The sequence below is a fragment of the Pseudophryne corroboree genome, unplaced genomic scaffold (assembly GCF_028390025.1).
Source record: "Pseudophryne corroboree isolate aPseCor3 unplaced genomic scaffold, aPseCor3.hap2 scaffold_922, whole genome shotgun sequence".
Lineage (NCBI taxonomy): Eukaryota > Metazoa > Chordata > Amphibia > Anura > Myobatrachidae > Pseudophryne > Pseudophryne corroboree.
This window is the reverse complement of record NW_026970502.1, coordinates 213,073-237,613: the sequence shown is the minus strand read 5'-3', so window position 1 is coordinate 237,613 and position 24,541 is coordinate 213,073. Positions and strand designations below refer to the sequence as shown.

Sequence of the window (24,541 nt, the reverse complement as noted above, 5' to 3'; positions counted from 1 at the left end):
AGAAAGCAGCAAGGATGCAGTGGCGTTTATGTTTCCTGGTGTCAACCTGTATTATTTCAGTAGACATTGAAATGAGGATGCATCTTGCTGCCTTTCCAATGAAGCAAGTTTAATTTAGTAATAGGTGAAAAACCATCCTTACAAAGGTGTTAATCAGAGACTTGGCTTTGTGGACACTTTTCAGAGAACAAATTTGTTAGCATAAAAATAAAGCCAGAAAATGAAGAGCTGTTTAATCACTCAATTGGATTTTTCTGCCAGCATATTTTTTTTCTCTGCAACCCACTGCTAAATTGTGCTTCCTAGCTGTTTTTTATAAAATCACTGAATCAAATCTAACTCTGATTACATCAGAGAAGGCCAGGTACCCTACACAATAAGAGGGGGTTTGAAATGTTGACTTGTCTACTTAAATATCACCAAAATGTGATCACAAGGTCAATTATGTCCCTGGGTGGGATTGAACCACCAACCTTTTGGTTAATAGCCGAACACACTAACCGATTGCGCCACCGAGACACTTTGCAAACAGTACATACTGACAAAGGCTAATAAGCATACATCTAGAACGTTTCCTAGAAAAACATTAAAAAATCAATAATCTGGAGAGTTTTTGTAAGATGTTTCTTCCATCAACCAACGAATAAACACATTGGTACTTTCCCATGATGAGTGAGTGCTTCAGGATCTCTTGCACTGACATGGGCAGCAGAGTACTGCAATGGAAGCATGCTGGACCCATAACCCAGAGGTAGGCAGATTGAAACTATCCTTTGCTATATGCATTTTTTTTGTTAATTTAAGTAATCAAAACTGGGATTGATATTTTTGCTCTTTTATTTTTACTTAAAGTACAAAAACTTTTACCATTTTAATTTGTTTTAATAGTATATTGACAGTATAGTTTTCTTTCAAAAATCCACTTAATTTTCTTTACCCTGTTATTAAAATGGTAATTGACAAAAAAACTACATTGTCACCAGAAGAGCAATACAAAATGTACAAGTGATATATTAAAATCATCTTTCCAGCTTGAATTTCAATGATGCATTGGGGCAACAATTTTGTGAGAAACATCTTCACCCTTAAATAAAGATTTTCGTAATTCCTTACCTGTGTGCTAATTAGATATCACCTTGTTTTCACATTAAACAGACTTCCACATGAGAAAGCAGCAAGGATGCAGTGGCGTTTATGTTTCCTGGTGTCAACCTGTATTATTTCAGTAGACATTGAAATGAGGATGCATCTTGCTGCCTTTCCAATGAAGCAAGTTTAATTTAGTAATAGGTGAAAAACCATCCTTACAAAGGTGTTAATCAGAGACTTGGCTTTGTGGACACTTTTCAGAGAACAAATTTGTTAGCATAAAAATAAAGCCAGAAAATGAAGAGCTGTTTAATCACTCAATTGGATTTTTCTGCCAGCATATTTTTTTTCTCTGCAACCCACTGCTAAATTGTGCTTCCTAGCTGTTTTTTATAAAATCACTGAATCAAATCTAACTCTGATTACATCAGAGAAGGCCAGGTACCCTACACAATAAGAGGGGGTTTGAAATTTTGACTTGTCTACTTAAATATCACCAAAATGTGATCACAAGGTCAATTATGTCCCTGGGTGGGATTGAACCACCAACCTTTTGGTTAATAGCCGAACACACTAACCGATTGCGCCACCGAGACACTTTGCAAACAGTACATACTGACAAAGGCTAATAAGCATACATCTAGAACGTTTCCTAGAAAAACATTAAAAAATCAATAATCTGGAGAGTTTTTGTAAGATGTTTCTTCCATCAACCAATGAATAAACACATTGGTACTTTCCCATGATGAGTGAGTGCTTCAGGATCTCTTGCACTTACATGTGCAGCAGAGTACTGCAATGGAAGCATGCTGGACCCATAACCCAGAGGTAGGCAGATTGAAACTATCCTTTGCTATATGCATTTTTTTTTGTTAATTTAAGTAATCAAAACTGGGATTGATATTTTTGCTCTTTTATTTTTACTTAAAGTACAATAACTTTTACCATTTTAATTTGTTTTAATAGTATATTGACAGTATAGTTTTCTTTCAAAAATCCACTTAATTTTCTTTACCCTATTATTAAAATGGTAATTGACAAAAAAAACTACATTGTCACCAGAAGAGCAATACAAAATGTACAAGTGATATATTAAAATCATCTTTCCAGCTTGAATTTCAATGATGCATTGGGTCAACAATTTTGTGAGAAACATCTTCACCCTTAAATAAAGATTTTCTTAATTCCTTACCTGTGTGCTAATTAGATATCACCTTGTTTTCACATTAAACAGACTTCCACATGAGAAAGCAGCAAGGATGCAGTGGCGTTAATGTTTCCTGGTGTCAACCTGTATTATTTCAGTAGACATTGAAATGAGGATGCATCTTGCTGCCTTTCCAATGAAGCAAGTTTAATTTAGTAATAGGTGAAAAACCATCCCTACAAAGGTGTTAATCAGAGACTTGGCTTTGTGGACACTTTTCAGAGAACAAATTTGTTAGCATAAAAATAAAGCCAGAAAATAAAGAGCTGTTTAATCACGCAATTTGATTTTTTTGCCAGCATATTTCTTTTTCTCTGCAACCCACTGCTAAATTGTGCTTCCTAGATGTTTTTATAAAATCACTGAATCAAATCTAACTCTGATTACATCAGAGAAGGCCAGGTACCCTACACCATAACAGGGGGTATGAAATTTGACTTGTCTACTTAAATATCACCAAAATCTGATAACAAGGTTAATTACGTCCCTGGGTGGGATTGAACCACCAACCTTTTGGTTAATAGCCAAACACACTAACCGATTGCGCCACAGAGACACTTTGCAAAAAGTACATACTGACAAAGGCTAATAAGCATACATCTAGAACGTTTCCTAGAAAAACATTAAAAAATCAATAATCTGGAGAGTTTTTGTAAGATGTTTCTTCCATCAACCAACGAATAAACACATTGGTACTTTCCCATGATGAGTGAGTGCTTCAGGATCTCTTGCACTTACATGGGCAGCAGAGTACTGCAATGGAAGCATGCTGGGCCCATAACCCAGAGGTAGGCAGATTGAAACTATCCTCTGCTATATGCATTTTTTTTGTTAATTAAAGTAATCCAAAACTGGGATTGATATTATTGCTCTTTTATTTTTACTTAAAGTACAATAACTTTTACCATTTTAATTTGTTTTAATAGTATATTGACAGTATTGTTTTCTTTCAAAAATCCACTTCATTTTCTTTACCCTATTATTAAAATGGTAATTGACAAAAACAAACTACATTGTCACCAGAAGAGCAATACAAAATGTACAAGTGATATATTAAAATCATCTTTCCAGCTTGAATTTCAATGATGCATTGGGGCAACGATTTTGTGAGAAACATCTTCACCCTTAAATAAAGATTTTCTTAATTCCTTACCTGTGTGCTAATTAGATATCACCTTGTTTTCATATTAAACAGACTTCCACATGAGAAAGCAGCAAGGATGCAGTGGCGTTAATGTTTCCTGGTGTCAACTTGTATTATTTCAGTAGACATTGAAATGAGGATGCATCTTGCTGCCTTTCCAATGAAGCAAGTTTAATTTAGTAATAGGTGAAAAACCATCCTTACAAAGGTGTTAATCAGAGACTTGGCTTTGTGGACACTTTTCAGAGAACAAATTTGTTAGCATAAAAATAAAGCCAGAAAATGAAGAGCTGTTTAATCACTCAATTGGATTTTTCTGCCAGCATATTTTTTTTCTCTGCAACCCACTGCTAAATTGTGCTTCCTAGCTGTTTTTTATAAAATCACTGAATCAAATCTAACTCTGATTACATCAGAGAAGGCCAGGTACCCTACACAATAAGAGGGGGTTTGAAATGTTGACTTGTCTACTTAAATATCACCAAAATGTGATCACAAGGTCAATTATGTCCCTGGGTGGGATTGAACCACCAACCTTTTGGTTAATAGCCGAACACACTAACCGATTGCGCCACCGAGACACTTTGCAAACAGTACATACTGACAAAGGCTAATAAGCATACATCTAGAACGTTTCCTAGAAAAACATTAAAAAATCAATAATCTGGAGAGTTTTTGTAAGATGTTTCTTCCATCAACCAACGAATAAACACATTGGTACTTTCCCATGATGAGTGAGTGCTTCAGGATCTCTTGCACTGACATGGGCAGCAGAGTACTGCAATGGAAGCATGCTGGACCCATAACCCAGAGGTAGGCAGATTGAAACTATCCTTTGCTATATGCATTTTTTTTGTTAATTTAAGTAATCAAAACTGGGATTGATATTTTTGCTCTTTTATTTTTACTTAAAGTACAAAAACTTTTACCATTTTAATTTGTTTTAATAGTATATTGACAGTATAGTTTTCTTTCAAAAATCCACTTAATTTTCTTTACCCTGTTATTAAAATGGTAATTGACAAAAAAACTACATTGTCACCAGAAGAGCAATACAAAATGTACAAGTGATATATTAAAATCATCTTTCCAGCTTGAATTTCAATGATGCATTGGGGCAACAATTTTGTGAGAAACATCTTCACCCTTAAATAAAGATTTTCGTAATTCCTTACCTGTGTGCTAATTAGATATCACCTTGTTTTCACATTAAACAGACTTCCACATGAGAAAGCAGCAAGGATGCAGTGGCGTTTATGTTTCCTGGTGTCAACCTGTATTATTTCAGTAGACATTGAAATGAGGATGCATCTTGCTGCCTTTCCAATGAAGCAAGTTTAATTTAGTAATAGGTGAAAAACCATCCTTACAAAGGTGTTAATCAGAGACTTGGCTTTGTGGACACTTTTCAGAGAACAAATTTGTTAGCATAAAAATAAAGCCAGAAAATGAAGAGCTGTTTAATCACTCAATTGGATTTTTCTGCCAGCATATTTTTTTTCTCTGCAACCCACTGCTAAATTGTGCTTCCTAGCTGTTTTTTATAAAATCACTGAATCAAATCTAACTCTGATTACATCAGAGAAGGCCAGGTACCCTACACAATAAGAGGGGGTTTGAAATTTTGACTTGTCTACTTAAATATCACCAAAATGTGATCACAAGGTCAATTATGTCCCTGGGTGGGATTGAACCACCAACCTTTTGGTTAATAGCCGAACACACTAACCGATTGCGCCACCGAGACACTTTGCAAACAGTACATACTGACAAAGGCTAATAAGCATACATCTAGAACGTTTCCTAGAAAAACATTAAAAAATCAATAATCTGGAGAGTTTTTGTAAGATGTTTCTTCCATCAACCAATGAATAAACACATTGGTACTTTCCCATGATGAGTGAGTGCTTCAGGATCTCTTGCACTTACATGTGCAGCAGAGTACTGCAATGGAAGCATGCTGGACCCATAACCCAGAGGTAGGCAGATTGAAACTATCCTTTGCTATATGCATTTTTTTTTGTTAATTTAAGTAATCAAAACTGGGATTGATATTTTTGCTCTTTTATTTTTACTTAAAGTACAATAACTTTTACCATTTTAATTTGTTTTAATAGTATATTGACAGTATAGTTTTCTTTCAAAAATCCACTTAATTTTCTTTACCCTATTATTAAAATGGTAATTGACAAAAAAAACTACATTGTCACCAGAAGAGCAATACAAAATGTACAAGTGATATATTAAAATCATCTTTCCAGCTTGAATTTCAATGATGCATTGGGTCAACAATTTTGTGAGAAACATCTTCACCCTTAAATAAAGATTTTCTTAATTCCTTACCTGTGTGCTAATTAGATATCACCTTGTTTTCACATTAAACAGACTTCCACGTGAGAAAGCAGCAAGGATGCAGTGGCGTTAATGTTTCCTGGTGTCAACCTGTATTATTTCAGTAGACATTGAAATGAGGATGCATCTTGCTGCCTTTCCAATGAAGCAAGTTTAATTTAGTAATAGGTGAAAAACCATCCCTACAAAGGTGTTAATCAGAGACTTGGCTTTGTGGACACTTTTCAGAGAACAAATTTGTTAGCATAAAAATAAAGCCAGAAAATAAAGAGCTGTTTAATCACGCAATTTGATTTTTTTGCCAGCATATTTCTTTTTCTCTGCAACCCACTGCTAAATTGTGCTTCCTAGATGTTTTTATAAAATCACTGAATCAAATCTAACTCTGATTACATCAGAGAAGGCCAGGTACCCTACACCATAACAGGGGGTATGAAATTTGACTTGTCTACTTAAATATCACCAAAATCTGATAACAAGGTTAATTACGTCCCTGGGTGGGATTGAACCACCAACCTTTTGGTTAATAGCCAAACACACTAACCGATTGCGCCACAGAGACACTTTGCAAAAAGTACATACTGACAAAGGCTAATAAGCATACATCTAGAACGTTTCCTAGAAAAACATTAAAAAATCAATAATCTGGAGAGTTTTTGTAAGATGTTTCTTCCATCAACCAACGAATAAACACATTGGTACTTTCCCATGATGAGTGAGTGCTTCAGGATCTCTTGCACTTACATGGGCAGCAGAGTACTGCAATGGAAGCATGCTGGGCCCATAACCCAGAGGTAGGCAGATTGAAACTATCCTCTGCTATATGCATTTTTTTTGTTAATTAAAGTAATCCAAAACTGGGATTGATATTATTGCTCTTTTATTTTTACTTAAAGTACAATAACTTTTACCATTTTAATTTGTTTTAATAGTATATTGACAGTATTGTTTTCTTTCAAAAATCCACTTCATTTTCTTTACCCTATTATTAAAATGGTAATTGACAAAAACAAACTACATTGTCACCAGAAGAGCAATACAAAATGTACAAGTGATATATTAAAATCATCTTTCCAGCTTGAATTTCAATGATGCATTGGGGCAACGATTTTGTGAGAAACATCTTCACCCTTAAATAAAGATTTTCTTAATTCCTTACCTGTGTGCTAATTAGATATCACCTTGTTTTCATATTAAACAGACTTCCACATGAGAAAGCAGCAAGGATGCAGTGGCGTTAATGTTTCCTGGTGTCAACTTGTATTATTTCAGTAGACATTGAAATGAGGATGCATCTTGCTGCCTTTCCAATGAAGCAAGTTTAATTTAGTAATAGGTGAAAAACCATCCTTACAAAGGTGTTAATCAGAGACTTGGCTTTGTGGACACTTTTCAGAGAACAAATTTGTTAGCATAAAAATAAAGCCAGAAAATGAAGAGCTATTTAATCACTCAATTGGATTTTTCTGCCAGCATATTTTTTTTCTCTGCAACCCACTGCTAAATTGTGCTTCCTAGCTGTTTTTATAAAATCACTGAATCAAATCTAACTCTGATTACATCAGAGAAGGCCAGGTACCCTACACCATAACAGGGGGTTTGAAATTTTGACTTGTCTACTTAAAGATCACCAAAATCTGATAACAAGGTCAATTAGGTCCCTGGGTGGGATTGAACCACCAACCTTATGGTTAATAGCCGTACATACTAACTGATTGCGCCACAGAGACACTTTGCAAAAGTCCATACTGACAAAGGCTAATAAGCATTCATCTAAAACGTTTCCTAGAAAAACTTTAAAAAGTCAATAATCTGGAGAGTTTTTGTAAGATGTTTCTTCCATCAACCAACGAAGAAACACATTGGTACTTTCCCATGATGAGTGAGTGCTTCAGGATCTCTTGCACTTACATGTGCAGCAGAGTACTACAATGGAAGCATGCTGGGCCCATAACCCAGAGGTAGGCAGATTGAAACTATCCTCTGCTATATGCATTTTTTTTTGTTAATTAAAGTAATCCAAAACTGGGATTGATATTTTGTCTCTTTTATTTTTACTTAAAGTACAATAACTTTTACCATTTTAATTTGTTTTAATAGTATATTGACAGTATTGTTTTCTTTCAAAAATCCACTTCATTTTCTTTACCCTATTATTAAAATGGTAATTGACAAAAACAAACTACATTGTCACCAGAAGAGCAATACAAAATGTACAAGTGATATATTAAAATCATCTTTCCAGCTTGAATTTCAATGATGCATTGGGGCAACGATTTTGTGAGAAACATCTTCACCCTTAAATAAAGATTTTCTTAATTCCTTACCTGTGTGCTAATTAGATATCACCTTGTTTTCACATTAAACAGACTTCCACATGAGAAAGCAGCAAGGGTGCAGTGGCATTAATGTTTCCTGGTGTCAACCTGTATTATTTCTGTAGACATTGAAATGAGGATACATCTTGCTGCCTTTCCAATGAAGCAAGTTTAATTTAGTAATAGGTGAAAAACCATCCCTACAAAGGTGTTAATCAGAGACTTGGCTTTGTGGACACTTTTCAGAGAACAAATTTGTTAGCATAAAAATAAAGCCAGAAAATGAAGAACTGTTTAATCACGCAATTTGGTTTTTTTGCCAGCATATTTCTTTTTCTCTGCAACCCACTGCTAAATTGTGCTTCCTAGATGTTTTTATAAAATCACTGAATCAAATCTAACTCTGATTACATCAGAGAAGGCCAGGTACCCTACACCATAACAGGGGGTATGAAATTTGACTTGTCTACTTAAAGATCACCAAAATCTGATAACAAGGTCAATTACGTCCCTGGGTGGGATTGAACCACCAACCTTTTGGTTAATAGCCGTACACACTAACTGATTGCGCCACAGAGACACTTTGCTAAAAGTACATACTGACAAATGCTAATAAGCATTCATCTAAAACGTTTCCTAGAAAAACTTAAAAAAGTCAATAATCTGGAGAGTTTTTGTAAGATGTTTCTTCTATCAACCAACGAAGAAACACATTGGTACTTTCCCATGATGAGTGAGTGCTTCAGGATCTCTTGCACTTACATGTGCAGCAGAGTACAGCAATGGAAGCATGCTGGGCCCATAACCCAGAGGTAGGCAGATTGAAACTATCCTCTGCTATATGCATTTTTTTGTTTGTTAATTAAAGTAATCCAAAACTGGGATTGATATTTTGGCTCTTTTATTTTTACTTAAAGTACAATAACTTTTACCATTTTAATTTGTTTTAATAGTATATTGACAGTATTGTTTTCTTTCAAAAATCCACTTAATTTTCTTTACCCTATTATTAAATTGGTAATTGACAAAAACAAACTACATTGTCACCAGAAGAGCAATACAAAATGTACAAGTGATATATTAAAATCATCTTTCCAGCTTGAATTTCAATGATGCATTGGGGCAACGATTTTGTGAGAAACACCTTCACCCTTAAATAAAGATTTTCTTAATTCCTTACCTGTGTGCTAATTAGATATCACCTTGTTTTCACATTAAACAGACTTCCACATGAGAAAGCAGCAAGGATGCAGTGGCGTTAATGTTTCCTGGTGTCAACCTGTATTATTTCAGTAAACATTGAAATGAGGATGCATCTTGCTGCCTTTCCAATGAAGCAAGTTTAATTTAGTAATAGGTGAAAAACCATCCTTACAAAGGTGTTAATCAGAGACTTGGCTTTGTGGACACTTTTCAGAGAACAAATTTGTTAGCATAAAAATAAAGCCAGAAAATAAAGAGCTGTTTAATCACTCAATTGGATTTTTCTGCCAGCATATTTTTTTTCTCTGCAACCCACTGCTAAATTGTGCTTCCTAGCTGTTTTTATAAAATCACTGAATCAAATCTAACTCTGATTACATCAGAGAAGGCCAGGTACCCTACACCATAACAGGGGGTTTGAAATTTTGACTTGTCTACTTAAAGATCACCAAAATCTGATAACAAGGTCAATTAGGTCCCTGGGTGGGATTGAACCACCAACCTTTTGGTTAATAGCCGTACATACTAACTGATTGCGCCACAGAGACACTTTGCAAAAGTCCATACTAACAAAGGCTAATAAGCATTCATCTAAAACGTTTCCTAGAAAAACTTTAAAAAGTCAATAATCTGGAGAGTTTTTGTAAGATGTTTCTTCCATCAACCAACGAAGAAACACATTGGTACTTTCCCATGATGAGTGAGTGCTTCAGGATCTCTTGAACTTACATGTGCAGCAGAGTACTGCAATGGAAGCATGCTGGGCCCATAACCCAGAGGTAAGCAGATTGAAACTATCCTCTGCTATATGCATTTTTTTTTTGTTAATTAAAGTAATCCAAAACTGGGATTGATATTTTGTCTCTTTTATTTTTACTTAAAGTACAATAACTTTTACCATTTTAATTTGTTTTAATAGTATATTGACAGTATTGTTTTCTTTCAAAAATCCACTTCATTTTCTTTACCCTATTATTAAAATGGTAATTGACAAAAACAAACTACATTGTCACCAGAAGAGCAATACAAAATGTACAAGTGATATATTAAAATCATCTTTCCAGCTTGAATTTCAATGATGCATTGGGGCAACGATTTTGTGAGAAACATCTTCACCCTTAAATAAAGATTTTCTTAATTCCTTACCTGTGTGCTAATTAGATATCACCTTGTTTTCATATTAAACAGACTTCCACATGAGAAAGCAGCAAGGATGCAGTGGCGTTAATGTTTCCTGGTGTCAACCTGTATTATTTCAGTAGACATTGAAATGAGGATGCATCTTGCTGCCTTTCCAATGAAGCAAGTTTAATTTAGTAATAGGTGAAAAACCATCCTTACAAAGGTGTTAATCAGAGACTTGGCTTTGTGGACACTTTTCAGAGAACAAATTTGTTAGCATAAAAATAAAGCCAGAAAATAAAGAGCTGTTTAATCACTCAATTGGATTTTTCTGCCAGCATATTTTTTTTCTCTGCAACCCACTGCTAAATTGTGCTTCCTAGATGTTTTTATAAAATCACTGAATCAAATCTAACTCTGTTTACATCAGAGAAGGCCAAGTACCCTACACCATAACAGGGGGTTTGAAATTTTGACTTGTCTACTTAAAGATCACCAAAATCTGATAACAAGGTCAATTAGGTCCCTGGGTGGGATTGAACCACCAACCTTTTGGTTAATAGCCGTACATACTAACTGATTGCGCCACAGAGACACTTTGCAAAAGTCCATACTGACAAAGGCTAATAAGCATTCATCTAAAACGTTTCCTAGCAAAACTTTAAAAAGTCAATAATCTGGAGAATTTTTGTAAGATGTTTCTTCCATCAACCAACGAAGAAACACATTGGTACTTTCCCGTGATGAGTGAGTGCTTCAGGATCTCTTGCACTTACATGTGCAGCAGAGTACAGCAATGGAAGCATGCTGGACCCATAACCCAGAGGTAGGCAGATTGAAACTATCCTCTGCTGTATGCTTTTTTTTTTTGTTAATTAAAGTAATCCAAAACTGGGATTGATATTTTGGCTCTTTTATTTTTACTTAAAGTACAATAACTTTTACCATTTTAATTTGTTTTAATAGTATATTGACAGTATTGTTGTCTTTCAAAAATCCACTTAATTTTCTTTACCCTATTATTAAATGGTAATTGACAAAAACAAACTACATTGTCACCAGAAGAGCAATACAAAATGTACAAGTGATATATTAAAATCATCTTTCCAGCTTGAATTTCAATGATGCATTGGGGCAACGATTTTGTGAGAAACATCTTCACCCTTAAATAAAGATTTTCTTAATTCCTTACCTGTGTGCTAATTAGATATCACCTTGTTTTCACATTAAACAGACTTCCACATGAGAAAGCAGCAAGGATGCAGTGGCGTTAATGTTTCCTGGTGTCAACTTGTATTATTTCAGTAGACATTGAAATGAGGATGCATCTTGCTGCCTTTCCAATGAAGCAAGTTTAATTTAGTAATAGGTGAAAAACCATCCTTACAAAGGTGTTAATCAGAGACTTGGCTTTGTGGACACTTTTCAGAGAACAAATTTGTTAGCATAAAAATAAAGCCAGAAAATGAAGAGCTGTTTAATCACTCAATTGGATTTTTCTGCCAGCATATTTTTTTTCTCTGCAACCCACTGCTAAATTGTGCTTCCTAGCTGTTTTTTATAAAATCACTGAATCAAATCTAACTCTGATTACATCAGAGAAGGCCATGTACCCTACACCATAAGAGGAGGTTTGAAATTTTGACTTGTCTACTTAAATATCACCAAAATCTGATCACAAGGTTAATTACGTCCCTGGGTGGGATTGAACCACCAACCTTTTGGTTAATAGCCAAACACACTAACCGATTGCGCCACAGAGACACTTTGCAAAAAGTACATACTGACAAAGGCTAATAAGCATACATCTAGAACGTTTCCTAGAAAAACATTAAAAAATCAATAATCTGGAGAGTTTTTGTAAGATGTTTCTTCCATCAACCAACGAATAAACACATTGGTACTTTCCCATGATGAGTGAGTGCTTCAGGATCTCTTGCACTTACATGGGCAGCAGAGTACTGCAATGGAAGCATGCTGGACCCATAACCCAGAGGTAGGCAGATTGAAACTATCCTTTGCTATATGCATTTTTTTTGTTAATTTAAGTAATCAAAACTGGGATTGATATTTTTGCTCTTTTATTTTTACTTAAAGTACAATAACTTTTACCATTTTAATTTGTTTTAATAGTATATTGACAGTATAGTTTTCTTTCAAAAATCCACTTAATTTTCTTTACCCTGTTATTAAAATGGTAATTGACAAAAAAACTACATTGTCACCAGAAGAGCAATACAAAATGTACAAGTGATATATTAAAATAATCTTTCCAGCTTGAATTTCAATGATGCATTGGGGCAACGATTTTGTGAGAAACATCTTCACCCTTAAATAAAGATTTTCTTAATTCCTTACCTGTGTGCTAATTAGATATCACCTTGTTTTCATATTAAACAGACTTCCACATGAGAAAGCAGCAAGGATGCAGTGGCGTTAATGTTTCCTGGTGTCAACCTGTATTATTTCAGTAGACATTGAAATGAGGATGCATCTTGCTGCCTTTCCAATGAAGCAAGTTTAATTTAGTAATAGGTGAAAAACCATCCTTACAAAGGTGTTAATCAGAGACTTGGCTTTGTGGACACTTTTCAGAGAACAAATTTGTTAGCATAAAAATAAAGCCAGAAAATGAAGAGCTGTTTAATCACTCGATTGGATTTTTCTGCCAGCATATTTTTTTTCTCTGCAACCCACTGCTAAATTGTGCTTCCTAGCTGTTTTTATGAAATCACTGAATCAAATCTAACTCTGATTACATCAGAGAAGGCCAGGTACCCTACACCATAACAGGGAGTTTGAAATTTTGACTTGTCTACTTAAAGATCACCAAAATCTGATAACAAGGTCAATTAGGTCCCTGGGTGGGATTGAACCACCAACCTTATGGTTAATAGCCGTACAAACTAACTGATTGCGCCACAGAGACACTTTGCAAAAGTCCATACTGACAAAGGCTAATAAGCATTCATCTAAAACGTTTCCTAGAAAAACTTTAAAAAGTCAATAATCTGGAGAGTTTTTGTAAGATGTTTCTTCCATCAACCAACGAAGAAACACATTGGTACTTTCCCATGATGAGTGAGTGCTTCAGGATCTCTTGAACTTACATGTGCAGCAGAGTACTGCAATGGAAGCATGCTGGGCCCATAACCCAGAGGTAGGCAGATTGAAACTATCCTCTGCTATATGCATTTTTTTGTTTGTTAATTAAAGTAATCCAAAACTGGGATTGATATTTTGTCTCTTTTATTTTTACTTAAAGTACAATAACTTTTACCATTTTAATTTGTTTTAATAGTATATTGACAGTATTGTTTTCTTTCAAAAATCCACTTCATTTTCTTTACCCTATTATTAAAATGGTAATTGACAAAAACAAACTACATTGTCACCAGAAGAGCAATACAAAATGTACAAGTGATATATTAAAATCATCTTTCCAGCTTGAATTTCAATGATGCATTGGGGCAACGATTTTGTGAGAAACATCTTCACCCTTAAATAAAGATTTTCTTAATTCCTTACCTGTGTGCTAATTAGATATCACCTTGTTTTCATATTAAACAGACTTCCACATGAGAAAGCAGCAAGGATGCAGTGGCGTTAATGTTTCCTGGTGTCAACTTGTATTATTTCAGTAGACATTGAAATGAGGATGCATCTTGCTGCCTTTCCAATGAAGCAAGTTTAATTTAGTAATAGGTGAAAAACCATCCTTACAAAGGTGTTAATCAGAGACTTGGCTTTGTGGACACTTTTCAGAGAACAAATTTGTTAGCATAAAAATAAAGCCAGAAAATGAAGAGCTGTTTAATCACGCAATTTGGTTTTTTTGCCAGCATATTTCTTTTTCTCTGCAACCCACTGCTAAATTGTGCTTCCTAGATGTTTTTATAAAATCACTGAATCAAATCTAACTCTGATTACATCAGAGAAGGCCAGGTACCCTACACCATAACAGGGGGTATGAAATTTGACTTGTCTACTTAAAGATCACCAAAATCTGATAACAAGGTCAATTACGTCCCTGGGTGGGATTGAACCACCAACCTTTTGGTTAATAGCCGTACACACTAACTGATTGCGCCACAGAGACACTTTGCTAAAAGTACATACTGACAAATGCTAATAAGCATTCATCTAAAACGTTTCCTAGAAAAACTTAAAAAAGTCAATAATCTGGAGAGTTTTTGTAAGATGTTTCTTCTATCAACCAACGAAGAAACACATTGGTACTTTCCCATGATGAGTGAGTGCTTCAGGATCTCTTGCACTTACATGTGCAGCAGAGTACAGCAATGGAAGCATGCTGGGCCCATAACCCAGAGGTAGGCAGATTGAAACTATCCTCTGCTATATGCATTTTTTTGTTTGTTAATTAAAGTAATCCAAAACTGGGATTGATATTTTGGCTCTTTTATTTTTACTTAAAGTACAATAACTTTTACCATTTTAATTTGTTTTAATAGTATATTGACAGTATTGTTTTCTTTCAAAAATCCACTTAATTTTCTTTACCCTATTATTAAAATGGAAATTGACAAAAACAAACTACATTGTCACCAGAAGAGCAATACAAAATGTACAAGTGATATATTAAAATCATCTTTCCAGCTTGAATTTCAATGATGCATTGGGGCAACGATTTTGTGAGAAACACCTTCACCCTTAAATAAAGATTTTCTTAATTCCTTACCTGTGTGCTAATTAGATATCACCTTGTTTTCACATTAAACAGACTTCCACATGAGAAAGCAGCAAGGATGCAGTGGCGTTAATGTTTCCTGGTGTCAACCTGTATTATTTCAGTAGACATTGAAATGAGGATGCATCTTGCTGCCTTTCCAATGAAGCAAGTTTAATTTAGTAATAGGTGAAAAACCATCCTTACAAAGGTGTTAATCAGAGACTTGGCTTTGTGGACACTTTTCAGAGAACAAATTTGTTAGCATAAAAATAAAGCCAGAAAATAAAGAGCTGTTTAATCACTCAATTGGATTTTTCTGCCAGCATATTTTTTTTCTCTGCAACCCACTGCTAAATTGTGCTTCCTAGCTGTTTTTATAAAATCACTGAATCAAATCTAACTCTGATTACATCAGAGAAGGCCAGGTACCCTACACCATAACAGGGGGTTTGAAATTTTGACTTGTCTACTTAAAGATCACCAAAATCTGATAACAAGGTCAATTAGGTCCCTGGGTGGGATTGAACCACCAACCTTTTGGTTAATAGCCGTACATACTAACTGATTGCGCCACAGAGACACTTTGCAAAAGTCCATACTGACAAAGGCTAATAAGCATTCATCTAAAACGTTTCCTAGAAAAACTTTAAAAAGTCAATAATCTGGAGAGTTTTTGTAAGATGTTTCTTCCATCAACCAACGAAGAAACACATTGGTACTTTCCCATGATGAGTGAGTGCTTCAGGATCTCTTGAACTTACATGTGCAGCAGAGTACTGCAATGGAAGCATGCTGGGCCCATAACCCAGAGGTAGGCAGATTGAAACTATCCTCTGCTATATGCATTTTTTTTTTGTTAATTAAAGTAATCCAAAACTGGGATTGATATTTTGTCTCTTTTATTTTTACTTAAAGTACAATAACTTTTACCATTTTAATTTGTTTTAATAGTATATTGACAGTATTGTTTTCTTTCAAAAATCCACTTAATTTTCTTTACCCTATTATTAAAATGGTAATTGACAAAAACAAACTACATTGTCACCAGAAGAGCAATACAAAATGTACAAGTGATATATTAAAATCATCTTTCCAGCTTGAATTTCAATGATGCATTGGGTCAACAATTTTGTGAGAAACATCTTCACCCTTAAATAAAGATTTTCTTAATTCCTTACCTGTGTGCTAATTATATATCACCTTGTTTTCACATTAAACAGACTTCCACATGAGAAAGCAGCAAGGATGCAGTGGCGTTAATGTTTCCTGGTGTCAACTTGTATTATTTCAGTAGACATTGAAATGAGGATGCATCTTGCTGCCTTTCCAATGAAGCAAGTTTAATTTAGTAATAGGTGAAAAACCATCCTTACAAAGGTGTTAATCAGAGACTTGGCTTTGTGGACACTTTTCAGAGAACAAATTTGTTAGCATAAAAATAAAGCCAGAAAATGAAGAGCTGTTTAATCACTCAATTGGATTTTTCTGCCAGCATATTTTTTTTCTCTGCAACCCACTGCTAAATTGTGCTTCCTAGCTGTTTTTTATAAAATCACTGAATCAAATCTAACTCTGATTACATCAGAGAAGGCCATGTACCCTACACCATAAGAGGAGGTTTGAAATTTTGACTTGTCTACTTAAATATCACCAAAATCTGATCACAAGGTTAATTACGTCCCTGGGTGGGATTGAACCACCAACCTTTTGGTTAATAGCCAAACACACTAACCGATTGCGCCACAGAGACACTTTGCAAAAAGTACATACTGACAAAGGCTAATAAGCATACATCTAGAACGTTTCCTAGAAAAACATTAAAAAATCAATAATCTGGAGAGTTTTTGTAAGATGTTTCTTCCATCAACCAACGAATAAACACATTGGTACTTTCCCATGATGAGTGAGTGCTTCAGGATCTCTTGAACTTACATGGGCAGCAGAGTACTGCAATGGAAGCATGCTGGACCCATAACCCAGAGGTAGGCAGATTGAAACTATCCTTTGCTATATGCATTTTTTTTGTTAATTTAAGTAATCAAAACTGGGATTGATATTTTTGCTCTTTTATTTTTACTTAAAGTACAATAACTTTTACCATTTTAATTTGTTTTAATAGTATATTGACAGTATAGTTTTCTTTCAAAAATCCACTTAATTTTCTTTACCCTGTTATTAAAATGGTAATTGACAAAAAAACTACATTGTCACCAGAAGAGCAATACAAAATGTACAAGTGATATATTAAAATCATCTTTCCAGCTTGAATTTCAATGATGCATTGGGGCAACGATTTTGTGAGAAACATCTTCACCCTTAAATAAAGATTTTCTTAATTCCTTACCTGTGTGCTAATTAGATATCACCTTGTTTTCATATTAAACAGACTTCCACATGAGAAAGCAGCAAGGATGCAGTGGCGTTAATGTTTCCTGGTGTCAACCTGTATTATTTCAGTAGACATTGAAATGAGGATGCATCTTGCTGCCTTTCCAATGAAGCAAGTTTAATTTAGTAATAGGTGAAAAACCATCCTTACAAAGGTGTTAATCAGAGACTTGGCTTTGTGGACACTTTTCAGAGAACAAATTTGTTAGCATAAAAATAAAGCCAGAAAATGAAGAGCTGTTTAATCACTCGATTGGATTTTTCTGCCAGCATATTTTTTTTCTCTGCAACCCACTGCTAAATTGTGCTTCCTAGCTGTTTTTATGAAATCACTGAATCAAATCTAACTCTGATTACATCAGAGAAGGCCAGGTACCCTACACCATAACAGGGAGTTTGAAATTTTGACTTGTCTACTTAAAGATCACCAAAATCTGATAACAAGGTCAATTAGGTCCCTGGGTGGGATTGAACCACCAACCTTATGGTTAATAGCCGTACAAACTAACTGATTGCGCCACAGAGACACTTTGCAAAAGTCCATACTGACAAAGGCTAATAAGCATTCATCTAAAACGTTTCCTAGAAAAACTTTAAAAAGTCAATAATCTGGAGAGTTTTTGTAAGATGTTTCTTCCATCAACCAACGAAGAAACACATTGGTACTTTCCCATGATGAGTGAGTGCTTCAGGATCTCTTGCACTTACATGTGCAGCAGAGTACTGCAATGGAAGCATGCTGGGCCCATAACCCAGAGGTAGGCAGATTGAAACTATCCTCTGCTATATGCATTTTTTTTGTTAATTCAAGTAATCCAAAACTGGGATTGATATTTTGTCTCTTTTATTTTTACTTAAAGTACAATAACTTTTACCATTTTAATTTGTTTTAATAGTATATTGACAGTATTGTTTTCTTTCAAAAATCCACTTCATTTTCTTTACCCTATTATTAAAATGGTAATTGACAAAAACAAACTACATTGTCACCAGAAGAGCAATACAAAATGTACAAGTGATATATTAAAATCATCTTTCCAGCTTGAATTTCAATGATGCATTGGGGCAACGATTTTGTGAGAAACATCTTCACCCTTAAATAAAGATTTTCTTAATTCCTTACCTGTGTGCTAATTAGATATCACCTTGTTTTCATATTAAACAGACTTCCACATGAGAAAGCAGCAAGGATGCAGTGGCGTTAATGTTTCCTGGTGTCAACTTGTATTATTTCAGTAGACATTGAAATGAGGATGCATCTTGCTGCCTTTCCAATGAAGCAAGTTTAATTTAGTAATAGGTGAAAAACCATCCTTACAAAGGTGTTAATCAGAGACTTGGCTTTGTGGACACTTTTCAGAGAACAAATTTGTTAGCATAAAAATAAAGCCAGAAAATGAAGAGCTGTTTAATCACGCAATTTGGTTTTTTTGCCAGCATATTTCTTTTTCTCTGCAACCCACTGCTAAATTGTGCTTCCTAGATGTTTTTATAAAATCACTGAATCAAATCTAACTCTGATTACATCAGAGAAGGCCAGGTACCCTACACCATAACAGGGGGTATGAAATTTGACTTGTCTACTTAAAGATCACCAAAATCTGATAACAAGGTCAATTACGTCCCTGGGTGGGATTGAACCACCAACCTTTTGGTTAATAGCCGTACACACTAACTGATTGCGCCACAGAGACACTTTGCTAAAAGTACATACTGACAAATGCTAATAAGCATTCATCTAAAACATTTCCTAGAAAAACTTAAAAAAGTCAATAATCTGGAGAGTTTTTGTAAGATGTTTCTTCTATCAACCAACGAAGAAACACATTGGTACTTTCCCATGATGAGTGAGTGCTTCAGGATCTCTTGCACTTACATGTGCAGCAGAGTACAGCAATGGAAGCATGCTGGGCCCATAACCCAGAGGTAGGCAGATTGAAACTATCCTCTGCTATATGCATTTTTTTGTTTGTTAATTAAAGTAATCCAAAACTGGGATTGATATTTTGGCTCTTTTATTTTTACTTAAAGTACAATAACTTTTACCATTTTAATTTGTTTTAATAGTATATTGACAGTATTGTTTTCTTTCAAAAATCCACTTAATTTTCTTTACCCTATTATTAAAATGGTAATTGACAAAAACAAACTACATTGTCACCAGAAGAGCAATACAAAATGTACAAGTGATATATTAAAATCATCTTTCCAGCTTGAATTTCAATGATGCATTGGGGCAACGATTTTGTGAGAAACACCTTCACCCTTAAATAAAGATTTTCTTAATTCCTTACCTGTGTGCTAATTAGATATCACCTTGTTTTCACATTAAACAGACTTCCACATGAGAAAGCAGCAAGGATGCAGTGGCGTTAATGTTTCCTGGTGTCAACCTGTATTATTTCAGTAGACATTGAAATGAGGATGCATCTTGCTGCCTTTCCAATGAAGCAAGTTTAATTTAGTAATAGGTGAAAAACCATCCTTACAAAGGTGTTAATCAGAGACTTGGCTTTGTGGACACTTTTCAGAGAACAAATTTGTTAGCATAAAAATAAAGCCAGAAAATAAAGAGCTGTTTAATCACTCAATTGGATTTTTCTGCCAGCATATTTTTTTTCTCTGCAACCCACTGCTAAATTGTGCTTCCTAGCTGTTTTTATAAAATCACTGAATCAAATCTAACTCTGATTACATCAGAGAAGGCCAGGTACCCTACACCATAACAGGGGGTTTGAAATTTTGACTTGTCTACTTAAAGATCACCAAAATCTGATAACAAGGTCAATTAGGTCCCTGGGTGGGATTGAACCACCAACCTTTTGGTTAATAGCCGTACATACTAACTGATTGCGCCACAGAGACACTTTGCAAAAGTCCATACTGACAAAGGCTAATAAGCATTCATCTAAAACGTTTCCTAGAAAAACTTTAAAAAGTCAATAATCTGGAGAGTTTTTGTAAGATGTTTCTTCCATCAACCAACGAAGAAACACATTGGTACTTTCCCATGATGAGTGAGTGCTTCAGGATCTCTTGAACTTACATGTGCAGCAGAGTACTGCAATGGAAGCATGCTGGGCCCATAACCCAGAGGTAAGCAGATTGAAACTATCCTCTGCTATATGCATTTTTTTTTTGTTAATTAAAGTAATCCAAAACTGGGATTGATATTTTGTCTCTTTTATTTTTACTTAAAGTACAATAACTTTTACCATTTTAATTTGTTTTAATAGTATATTGACAGTATTGTTTTCTTTCAAAAATCCACTTAATTTTCTTTACCCTATTATTAAAATGGTAATTGACAAAAACAAACTACATTGTCACCAGAAGAGCAATACAAAATGTACAAGTGATATATTAAAATCATCTTTCCAGCTTGAATTTCAATGATGCATTGGGTCAACAATTTTGTGAGAAACATCTTCACCCTTAAATAAAGATTTTCTTAATTCCTTACCTGTGTGCTAATTATATATCACCTTGTTTTCACATTAAACAGACTTCCACATGAGAAAGCAGCAAGGATGCAGTGGCGTTAATGTTTCCTGGTGTCAACTTGTATTATTTCAGTAGACATTGAAATGAGGATGCATCTTGCTGCCTTTCCAATGAAGCAAGTTTAATTTAGTAATAGGTGAAAAACCATCCTTACAAAGGTGTTAATCAGAGACTTGGCTTTGTGGACACTTTTCAGAGAACAAATTTGTTAGCATAAAAATAAAGCCAGAAAATGATGAGCTGTTTAATCACTCGATTGGATTTTTCTGCCAGCATATTTTTTTTCTCTGCAACCCACTGCTAAATTGTGCTTCCTAGCTGTTTTTTATAAAATCACTGAATCAAATCTAACTCTGATTACATCAGAGAAGGCCATGTACCCTACACCATAAGAGGAGGTTTGAAATTTTGACTTGTCTACTTAAATATCACCAAAATCTGATCACAAGGTTAATTACATCCCTGGGTGGGATTGAACCACCAACCTTTTGGTTAATAGCCAAACACACTAACCGATTGCGCCACAGAGACACTTTGCAAAAAGTACATCCTGACAAAGGCTAATAAGCATACATCTAGAACGTTTCCTAGAAAAACATTAAAAAATCAATAATCTGGAGAGTTTTTGTAAGATGTTTCTTCCATCAACCAACGAATAAACACATTGGTACTTTCCCATGATGAGTGAGTGCTTCAGGATCTCTTGCACTTACATGGGCAGCAGAGTACTGCAATGGAAGCATGCTGGACCCATAACCCAGAGGTAGGCAGATTGAAACTATCCTTTGCTATATGCATTTTTTTTGTTAATTTAAGTAATCAAAACTGGGATTGATATTTTTGCTCTTTTATTTTTACTTAAAGTACAATAACTTTTACCATTTTAATTTGTTTTAATAGTATATTGACAGTATAGTTTTCTTTCAAAAATCCACTTAATTTTCTTTACCCTGTTATTAAAATGGTAATTGACAAAAAAACTACATTGTCACCAGAAGAGCAATACAAAATGTACAAGTGATATATTAAAATCATCTTTCCAGCTTGAATTTCAATGATGCATTGGGGCAACAATTTTGTGAGAAACACCTTCACCCTTAAATAAAGATTTTCTTAATTCCTTACCTGTGTGCTAATTAGATATCACCTTGTTTTCACATTAAACAGACTTCCACACGAGAAAGCAGCAAGGATGCAGTGGCGTTAATGTTTCCTGGTGTCAACCTGTATTATTTCAGTAGACATTGAAATGAGGATGCATCTTGCTGCCTTTCCAATGAAGCAAGTTTAATTTAGTAATAGGTGAAAAACCATCCTTACAAAGGTGTTAATCAGAGACTTGGCTTTGTGGACACTTTTCAGAGAACAAATTTGTTAGCATAAAAATAAAGCCAGAAAATGAAGAGCTGTTTAATCACTCAATTGGATTTTTCTGCCAGCATATTTTTTTTCTCTGCAACCCACTGCTAAATTGTGCTTCCTAGCTGTTTTTTATAAAATCACTGAATCAAATCTAACTCTGATTACATCAGAGAAGGCCAGGTACCCTACACAATAAGAGGGGGTTTGAAATTTTGACTTGTCTACTTAAATATCACCAAAATGTGATCACAAGGTCAATTATGTCCCTGGGTGGGATTGAACCACCAAACTTTTGGTTAATAGCCGAACACACTAACCGATTGCGCCACCGAGACACTTTGCAAACAGTACATACTGACAAAGGCTAATAAGCATACATCTAGAACGTTTCCTAGAAAAACATTAAAAAATCAATAATCTGGAGAGTTTTTGTAAGATGTTTCTTCCATCAACCAATGAATAAACACATTGGTACTTTCCCATGATGAGTGAGTGCTTCAGGATCTCTTGCACTTACATGTGCAGCAGAGTACTGCAATGGAAGCATGCTGGACCCATAACCCAGAGGTAGGCAGATTGAAACTATCCTTTGCTATATGCATTTTTTTTTGTTAATTTAAGTAATCAAAACTGGGATTGATATTTTTTCTCTTTTATTTTTACTTAAAGTACAATAACTTTTACCATTTTTAATTTGTTTTAATAGTATATTGACAGTATAGTTTTCTTTCAAAAATCCACTTAATTTTCTTTACCCTATTATTAAAATGGTAATTGACAAAAAAAACTACATTGTCACCAGAAGAGCAATACAAAATGTACAAGTGATATATTAAAATCATCTTTCCAGCTTGAATTTCAATGATGCATTGGGTCAACAATTTTGTGAGAAACATCTTCACCCTTAAATAAAGATTTTCTTAATTCCTTACCTGTGTGCTAATTAGATATCACCTTGTTTTCACATTAAACAGACTTCCACATGAGAAAGCAGCAAGGATGCAGTGGCGTTAATGTTTCCTGGTGTCAACCTGTATTATTTCAGTAGACATTGAAATGAGGATGCATCTTGCTGCCTTTCCAATGAAGCAAGTTTAATTTAGTAATAGGTGAAAAACCATCCTTACAAAGGTGTTAATCAGAGACTTGGCTTTGTGGACACTTTTCAGAGAACAAATTTGTTAGCATAAAAATAAAGCCAGAAAATAAAGAGCTGTTTAATCACGCAATTTGATTTTTTTGCCAGCATATTTCTTTTTCTCTGCAACCCACTGCTAAATTGTGCTTCCTAGATGTTTTTATAAAATCACTGAATCAAATCTAACTCTGATTACATCAGAGAAGGCCAGGTACCCTACACCATAACAGGGGGTATGAAATTTGACTTGTCTACTTAAAGATCACCAAAATCTGATAACAACGTCAATTAGGTCCCTGGGTGGGATTGAACCACCAACCTTTTGGTTAATAGCCGTACATACTAACTGATTGCGCCACAGAGACACTTTGCAAAAGTTCATACTGCAAAGGCTAATTAGCATTCATCTAAAACGTTTCCTAGAAAAACTTTAAAAAGTCAATAATCTGGAGAGTTTTTGTAAGATGTTTCTTCCATCAACCAACGAAGAAACACATTGGTACTTTCCCATGATGAGTGCGTGCTTCAGGATCTCTTGAACTTACATGTGCAGCAGAGTACTGCAATGGAAGCATGCTGGGCCCATAACCCAGAGGTAAGCAGATTGAAACTATCCTCTGCTATATGCATTTTTTTTTTGTTAATTAAAGTAATCCAAAACTGGGATTGATATTTTGTCTCTTTTATTTTTACTTAAAGTACAATAACTTTTACCATTTTAATTTGTTTTAATAGTATATTGACAGTATTGTTTTCTTTCAAAAATCCACTTCATTTTCTTTACCCTATTATTAAAATGGTAATTGACAAAAACAAACTACATTGTCACCAGAAGAGCAATACAAAATGTACAAGTGATATATTAAAATCATCTTTCCAGCTTGAATTTCAATGATGCATTGGGGCAACGATTTTGTGAGAAACATCTTCACCCTTAAATAAAGATTTTCTTAATTCCTTACCTGTGTGCTAATTAGATATCACCTTGTTTTCATATTAAACAGACTTCCACATGAGAAAGCAG

The 24,541-nt window shown here is 34.6% G+C and overlaps 5 non-coding genes across 5 annotated transcripts; all 5 read right to left on the bottom strand.

Annotated features, from left to right (window-relative positions):
• Positions 1–2,778: 2,778 nt before the first annotated feature.
• On the bottom strand, positions 2,779–2,852 carry TRNAN-AUU (transfer RNA asparagine (anticodon AUU)). The gene has a single exon. It is a non-coding gene; the product is annotated as a tRNA-Asn (tRNA).
• Positions 2,853–6,280: 3,428 nt separating this feature from the next.
• TRNAN-AUU (transfer RNA asparagine (anticodon AUU)) lies at positions 6,281–6,354 on the bottom strand. Its single transcript has one exon. It is a non-coding gene; the product is annotated as a tRNA-Asn (tRNA).
• A 5,771-nt stretch (positions 6,355–12,125) lies between these two features.
• TRNAN-AUU (transfer RNA asparagine (anticodon AUU)) lies at positions 12,126–12,199 on the bottom strand. The gene has a single exon. It is a non-coding gene; the product is annotated as a tRNA-Asn (tRNA).
• A 4,602-nt stretch (positions 12,200–16,801) lies between these two features.
• TRNAN-AUU (transfer RNA asparagine (anticodon AUU)) lies at positions 16,802–16,875 on the bottom strand. Its single transcript has one exon. It is a non-coding gene; the product is annotated as a tRNA-Asn (tRNA).
• A 4,599-nt stretch (positions 16,876–21,474) lies between these two features.
• Positions 21,475–21,548, bottom strand: TRNAN-AUU (transfer RNA asparagine (anticodon AUU)). Its single transcript has one exon. It is a non-coding gene; the product is annotated as a tRNA-Asn (tRNA).
• Positions 21,549–24,541: the final 2,993 nt, after the last annotated feature.